The sequence below is a fragment of the Apteryx rowi genome, unplaced genomic scaffold (genome assembly GCF_003343035.1).
Source record: "Apteryx rowi isolate R43461 unplaced genomic scaffold, aptRow1 scaffold_1904, whole genome shotgun sequence".
In the NCBI taxonomy this organism is placed as follows: Eukaryota; Metazoa; Chordata; class Aves; order Apterygiformes; family Apterygidae; genus Apteryx; species Apteryx rowi.
In genome coordinates this window covers 5,371-12,768 of record NW_020448202.1, presented here as the reverse complement: position 1 = coordinate 12,768, position 7,398 = coordinate 5,371, and the positions used below count along the sequence as shown (strand labels likewise).

At 49.1% G+C, this 7,398-nt stretch overlaps 1 long non-coding RNA gene across 1 annotated transcript; it reads left to right on the top strand.

Moving 5' to 3' along the window:
- The first annotated feature begins 1,187 nt into the window (after nt 1-1,187).
- Nucleotides 1,188-6,782, top strand: LOC112964470. Its single transcript, XR_003252974.1, has 3 exons — nt 1,188-1,310; nt 1,412-1,490; nt 1,574-6,782. It is a non-coding gene; the product is annotated as an uncharacterized LOC112964470 (long non-coding RNA).
- Nucleotides 6,783-7,398: the final 616 nt, after the last annotated feature.

Sequence of the window (7,398 nt, the reverse complement as noted above, 5' to 3'; positions counted from 1 at the left end):
CTGGGCTCTTCACCACCACCACCTCCCTCTCCCCCTACAGGAGGAGCTGTCCAATGTCAACCTCTCCAAATTCCGCAAGATCCAGCACGAGCTGGAAGAAGCCGAGGAGCGGGCTGACATTGCAGAGTCGCAGGTCAACAAGCTCCGAGCCAAGAGCCGGGAGTTTCATAGGAAGATCGAAGAGGAAGAGTGAGGATGTCAGGAGGCAGCAAAGTGACGTGGGTGGTGCACAAAATGTGAACCTCTCTGTCACTCTCTTCTGTAGCTAGTCTTTGTAACCGCCTCAATGCCTAGAGAATAAAGACCATAGACTGCTTTGCATACACACCCTGAGCAGTGGCTTCTTTTCTTCCTCCCTGGCTCCCTCATTAAGCTTTGGATATTGCTGAATGGTTAACTTTAACTCTGACCATCAGCTACCAGCATTGCTGCGCAAGTTTTCAGTGCCCAGTCAGGTAAAACCACAGGTGACTGCATACTTTTCCTGGCTGGGGGAAGGGAGAAACTAATGCAAGCTCTGGAAGGAGGAACTGCAAACTTACAAGCTGGCAGTCCCTGCAGAGACAGTCCTACCTGTGCTCCCTTCTGTCTCCAGCAGCTCCTTGCACTGCTCTTGCCCTCACAGACTCTTTGTGCTTTTCTCGTGCTCTCTTGTTTGTGATCTTGGCAATCACAAATGCTAAACATCCGTCTCGGAGCAAATTATCACCTGCTGTGGTGTTTTGCATTGTGAAGGACAGACAGTTCCGTAGGAGAGCCCATTTTCAGCAGACACAGCACCGTTATGACACTTCCATCGTGCCCCTAAATTGTGCAGTCTTTCCTACCCTAGATTCCCTCAGCTGCTGCCACCACCTGCTCGTACTTTCTCTGCATGGGGCCACATGCTGGAAGGACTCCCCTCCGTGGCCCGTGGCCCATACACTGCGTAGCACCAGCACACCTCCTCAACACATCACCTCAAAGGTCAGCCTTGTCCCCTCTCACTCAACAGGCTGCTTGTGGCCTTGCCTCAGGCACGAGGAAAGAAGAAATCTAACGGACATATTCCTCCATTTTTATAAGATACCTGTACCTTCCTTTTGGCCCATGTACAGGCTAAGCTGACACTACTGTTTTGTTGGGGGGAGGGGAAGACGGAAGGGGGAAATTGGCAAATACTTTTTCCTTCCTTCAGACCCCACTCAGAACGGAAGAGGCACAGTGGGCTGTACAGCTGCAAATTCTCATATTAGCTGTCTCGGCTGGAGTATTCTGACACGTTACACCTTGTCCCTAGTTTGAGTGAAAGACACACAGGCAGCATCAAGGTACGTTAAAACAAAGGCATGCACACAGACGTGTCTAAGCTGATATTTTCACAGCACCAACAGCTCTGCGCTTCCAGGTAACTTCTGCCCCTTATTTTCAGGAAGACCAGACAACCTTGGAGGATTTTCTCAGAAATCACAGAGACTGCAGGGCTGAGTGTGGAGTGTAACGAGACACAGGTTAGCAGTACCTGAGGACTACTAAGTTAATTTGGGGACCCTTTAAACAGTAGGAACTTGCACAACTGCATCCACTCTTGCAGCACTGCCCCTGTCTGACGTGTTCCCTGCCAATCACACCCACTCTGACTCCAGAATGAAGAGGCTCACGGTGAGGACTGATGCAGCATGAACCAGAAACATGTTAGCAGCAACCGAGGAGCGAAGCGCAGCTGGCACTACAGAGAAGCAAGAAACACATTCAGGAGCAGAGGCCAGAGCACTTGTTGATGTTGGAAGCTTGCGACAGTCTACAGCTTTCCACCTCTGCCTACTCTACAAGTGCTGGTATTCAAAGGCAGAGACGGCTCCTCCACCGAGCGCTGAGCTGAGCAGGGCGGCAAGGATGGGAGTGGGGACACTGTTGTGGGCTGAAGGGATGTAGGCTGTGCAGACCACAACTGTGTCCAAGCCTGAGGCGGGTAGTCTCTGAAAGCTTTTGAGCTTGATTTGCTTGCAATGTTTTCTATGGAGAGCTTGCCAGTGGAGCTCCTGGAGGTCACTGAGAACTGATGAGGACTGACAGCAATCTCTTGGTCTAAGCATGTAGAAGCCACTGCAAGGGCGTGGGCTTTGCTTCCAAAGGGGCGCTCACCCTGCTGGGAAGTTCCGACCAGCTGCTCCGAGGCTGTATGCTTAAGACGGGATTATCCAAAGGGGTCTCAGCTTACCTGCCTCCCAAGTGCAGCCTCACCAGCAACGCACCAGCACTTGCAGGGAAGTCCAGCCTGCTTCCAGTGTCAGTGGCGAGGATGGGCAAGTAGAAACCCAAGACGCTCTGTCATTGCGGCCTGGAAGAGAGCAATGGGAGATGGTTCTTTAGGAGAAGACCTCAGGTTTCCGTCACAAGGACCTTAAGAAAGCAGCCTGACACCTCGCAGAGATGCCAGCCTAGCCCTCTAGCAAAGTCAACTGTTTTGTCTTCTAGCCTCTTGTGTGTTTCACTGGTACTAAGTTACATGACCTCTGGTATCGCTCGAGCTCCCATAGATCTGGCAGAAAATAAAATAGGCAGCAGCATACCCTAAGCTCCGGGACAGGTGCACGCCCTCCAGGAGGGCTTGCCATAAGCCCAGCTGGGCAGTGTTTGTGGGACTGTGGCCTGGCCTTGTGTCCCCAGCAAATTCACAGCTCCCTCCCGGCCCCAGATCCTGGCCTGTGAGATCYCAGCAAATCACCCAACAGCCTCCTCTAGCCCAAGCTTGGGAGGAACGAGCCCCTCCTGACACCCGGGGGCACAACAGCCGATCGATCGGGACTTCCCAAGTCAAGAGTCTGTCCCCAGAAGGGGAGACAAGGCAGTGGGGGCTGCCCGCAGAGGCCCGGAGGTTGCCCCTGCCAGGAGGATCACTCAATCACTCGTCTCCCTTCATCCTCAGTGTCAAGAGTTAAAAATAGCCGCCTCTTGCAAGACTCCTGAGCTGGCTCATGCCTGTTGCTGTAGTTGATACGCTTCCACTAATAGCTCCCGAAGACATTCCTCAGCGGGTAGGTTGCCTTCTATATCGCACCGCAATGTGTTGCCACGTCAGGGTAGGACAACTGTGTTGTGCCCTAAGATGGCAGATGCTATTCTTATCTCAGAAGGATTTGCTCAGGCACAGCTCCTTTCTCAGCCAAAATGTTAAAAATCAGCAGCAGGCCTGAGTGTGCTCTCGCTTGAAAGAGCATAAATCAAGAGTGACCCCTCTGAAGTCAGTGGAATGACACTCTGCAAACGCAGCACAGTGCCCCCCCGGGACGTGGCACGGTCATTAGGAACACAGCAGCTGCTCAGGTACTTCCAGCAGTCAGCGGGGGATCAGTTTGGGGTGAGTGGCAGCGTCACTTCTCTTGGACCCTGGAAATTAAAGAAAGGTCCTGGGGCCCTGGCAGTGTATCATTTTACATCTGCTGCCCCATGCATCCCACTCTGGGTGAGAAAGAAGACAGAACTGTGGGGGCTGCTCCAAGCTTCCTCCAGCCCAGCTTGTCAGGAGGGCCAGCAGTGCTGCAGAAAGCCATGTCCCTTTGCTCAGGCTGTGTCTTCCCAGCACTCACTGAGGGAGGGAAATAGGGGTGTACACCGGAGATCCCTCCAGGGCCACTGGAACTATCAGAGCCACAGGACCACCTCTGGCCAAGCCAGTGGCTACCACATGCTGCTTAATCAAGATCCAGCTCGGCCTGCAGCCTGGCTCCGCTAGCCCTTCCTACAGCTCGGTAACCCAGGTATCACTGCATGGTAATACGGACCACAGGCAACCAGGCAGAGGAGAACCAAAGCCCGGAGACATCAGTTGGGAGGGTGGCTGTGGCTACCCCCTTGCCACTCGGACTGTTGCTCTGAAGACCCAGGCACTCATCAGCCTCTTCCTCAGCAGAGCCCTCTGGGCTCCTGAGGTCTCCTGTCAGTCACAGGCAGCTCAGCCAGGCAGCACCTGACCCTCCCCATCACTCAAGGCACAAATTGCCAGCAGGTGGCAGCATGGAGCCACACAGGTGGACCCTCTTCTGGGCGGCCTGTCTGCTACAGACCAGCAACTAGGTCTCACTTAAAACTGGATGCATTTAGGCCTGGTAAAAGTTCCTGGCCCACATGTTATCACCAGGGCCAAGCAAACGGTTCAACCAACTTCGTGTGTTTGCTGGAACACAACAGAGACAAGTGAAGTGAGCCAAAGGAAGTCTGGGAGTGACACGGTCATTTGATGCTGGGAGAAAAGACCCTGAGCTAACAGAAGCAGCCACTGGTCACTGCACAGGGCCTCATTTGCACTGGGCTCTCTGCTGAGAAAGGACAGCCTCGTGGATGCTCGGAAGCACGTGACTCTCTGAAGGCCAAGACAAGGGATCCACAGCCCTGCCATCTCCCACCGCACACCTGCTAGACCAGCCTAAGGAGAGCAACTGTAGCACCTCTTTTGACAGCTGTGCTCTGGATGGACCTTAGGAGTGCAGGTACTGGGAGAGGCCCCGGGGTCTGGAGCACCCCTAGGGTGATGCTAGGATGAAGATAATGAGATCTAGCCTCTGCAGATTAGAAGCTCTTAGACTCTGAGGCTGGCAAGGGCTACAGAGAAAGCCTTTTGCAGGGTGAAGTGCAGAGGAGTGATTCCCAGAGTCTGCCTTTAGGCTGGCTCCCTGATTAAAACACACTGATCATCACAACAATCACACCAAGGAACAGGATGTGAAAACTGCAGGTCCCGTAGCACTGTGAACCCAAGCAAAGCTCATCTAGACCTCCTGTTCACACACAAAAGCAGAGCAAGCATGCAGTGGGAAGAAGAAATTCTGCCCCTCATCCTCTTCTGCTGCCTCTGCTGTCCTGAGGCTTCATCTTGCAGAGAGAATTCAGGGGGAGAGCAATTGTGCATCAGCTTCCACTTGCCCTCTGGGACCTGTGAACAGGACCAGCTCTTTGGGGGACAGAGCTGCTGTGAGAGGCAGCGTCAGGCACTAAGAGCTACTCAAAACAAAGGCTGTCTCTTCCTTAGCAAGCAGTGTGGTGCAACAGCAGAAAATCTGTGGGGCAGAGCAGCAGGTGTGAGGACCTGGCACCTACACTGAACAGGTTTCATGGGGCAAGGGTGTGGTCCCACAAGCTGAATTAGAGGCACCCCTGGAGTGCCCCTGCTATATGGATCGAAGTGTGGGATGGTGCATAGATTTGCTTCAAGACCTTCTCCACGGCTGTTGCGTAGTAAGCTGGCCATGACTGCAGAAGGTGAGGGCTTTAGAAGGCCAGGAAGAGCAGATGCTCTCCTCGTTTAGGTGGGCTGTGCATCTTGCCCTTGGCTCTGCAGACCCCCTCTCCAAGGAGGAGTCTGTGTGCCCCTGGCCCAGCATGCTACATTTCCTTCACGATACAGCTACTGAGATGGAAACAAGCTGCCCTAACACGAGCCTGTGAGGGACCTTTGCCTCCGGGGGCAGGAGGCTCTGGGATAAAATCCACAAATGCCATTAAAGAGCACTTGGGCATCCTGTTCTGTTGGCTCATAAAACCTAAAGCAGTGGTGTTCAGTGCTACACTAAGGACCCACACAAGATCACTGCCACACCAGGTGCTGTTTTCACCACATAATGGCTATTGTGATCACCTGCTGCAATTAGCTGGGGTGACCATTACACTGCAGACTTTGTGAAGGGCCTCAATCCTGGGAGCTTGTGGGAGAGGACTATCCACGCCCTTTGGCAGGACTGAAGGGATCAGAATTAAGAGGAGCTTTGGAAAATTGGAGAAATGCTCTCAAATTTTGAGGAGGAAATTTTAATGAAGAGCAACAAATCACTTCTGGGAAGATGAAATAAGACAGAGAAAAGACAGACAAAAGAATTAGGGAATGGTAGTTGAGGTGAGGAGAACAGGAAATGTGGGTACAAGCTTATTCACAATCAAGAATGTAAAACGGTTACAACAAAGGTATATCTAATTATTGTGAATATCAATATAATTTTTTCTTACGGTACAGGATATGAATGTTTGCTTACTTCAGTAACTGACTATCCTAGCATAGTATAAAGTACTTTGAATGCAGTATATTGTAGCACAGTAGAGAGAGAAAATCTTTTTATGGAGTAGGGAAGATAGGAGCCAGAATTATAAGTATGGAGAATATGGTTTAGGAAGAGCTATGGATAGAACTTCATTTATTTAGTCAACAAAGATGGGGTGAGATTTTCATGATAATTTTCTCCTATGGAAACAACTCTCATTAAGAGAGGTAGGTGGTTCTATGGCCAACAATGTACCTCTTTACTTTGCAACAACTTTACTACAAATTAAAGATTGGGAAATATTTGAATTAGACTGTGTACGCTGACATGGAGTACTTATAACCTTGCATGATCTCCTTTACTGAATACTTTTAAGGATCTGCTTTAGACAAGCATCTGTCAAGGACTGTCTAGATATGGATGGTATGATATGCACTTTTATAGAAAAATAACAAGTACTTCATCATCTTTCTTGCAACTGAAACCGTGATGATGATCATATCTATTTTTATGTTCATATTTCATAGTCAGTTATTAATCCTGTCTGGAAAAGGCATATATGTCCCACTTTGCCTGATAATACCCAGTACAACTGTGTAGAAGTGATAATATCTGAAAAATGGTTTGAATCTACGAAAAGCTTCTTTTTCCAGTTGGAAAAAAGTTCCTGTTTCAGGGTTCTGTTTATTTGCTTATCAACCAACAAGGTTATTTTGGGAAATAGATTCTGAGGTATATAAAAAAAAAAAAACATTTTTGGAAATTGTTAAAAAAAATCACCTGCTTTTAATTTAAGAAAGACTAAATACTCTTTAAAATGTGAATTCTTCTTGTTTTTATGGGAGTATTATGAGGGGGTTTTTTTGTTTTGTTTTTTTAGAATTCTTATTTTGTAAAAATATATCTCTGTCATGGTGCAATATGAACTACATATTTGAATGTGCTAGTCTAAATAAGATACATCATATACATATAGAACACACAGAAAAAATTCACAGTCTTAAGCTTTTTTTTCTGCTTAACTAACAGTACCATTCACTGGGGGATCCCTTAAACTGTGATAAACTATCAGAATCCAAATAACATAACAAAGGGAGAGAAAACCAAAGATTCCTTTCTCTTGGTTATTTACTGCCATAACTGGAGAACGATAGTCCTTTTTCATGGAAACACTATTTGTGGAGCTGGGTTGCCTGTCAGCTGACAAGTGCTGATGCAAAGATAACCAATGATGGGGAAAGCACTGTTCCAAAATGGCCATAAAGAATCATCTCTGAGAGAAAGCTTAAAATAGATACAATCCTTGTGCTCCAACAGAGCTGCTGCCCCACTGAAGAGGATCTCAGATCTGTGACCTCCTGGACTAAGGAGCTATGTGTACCTCCTG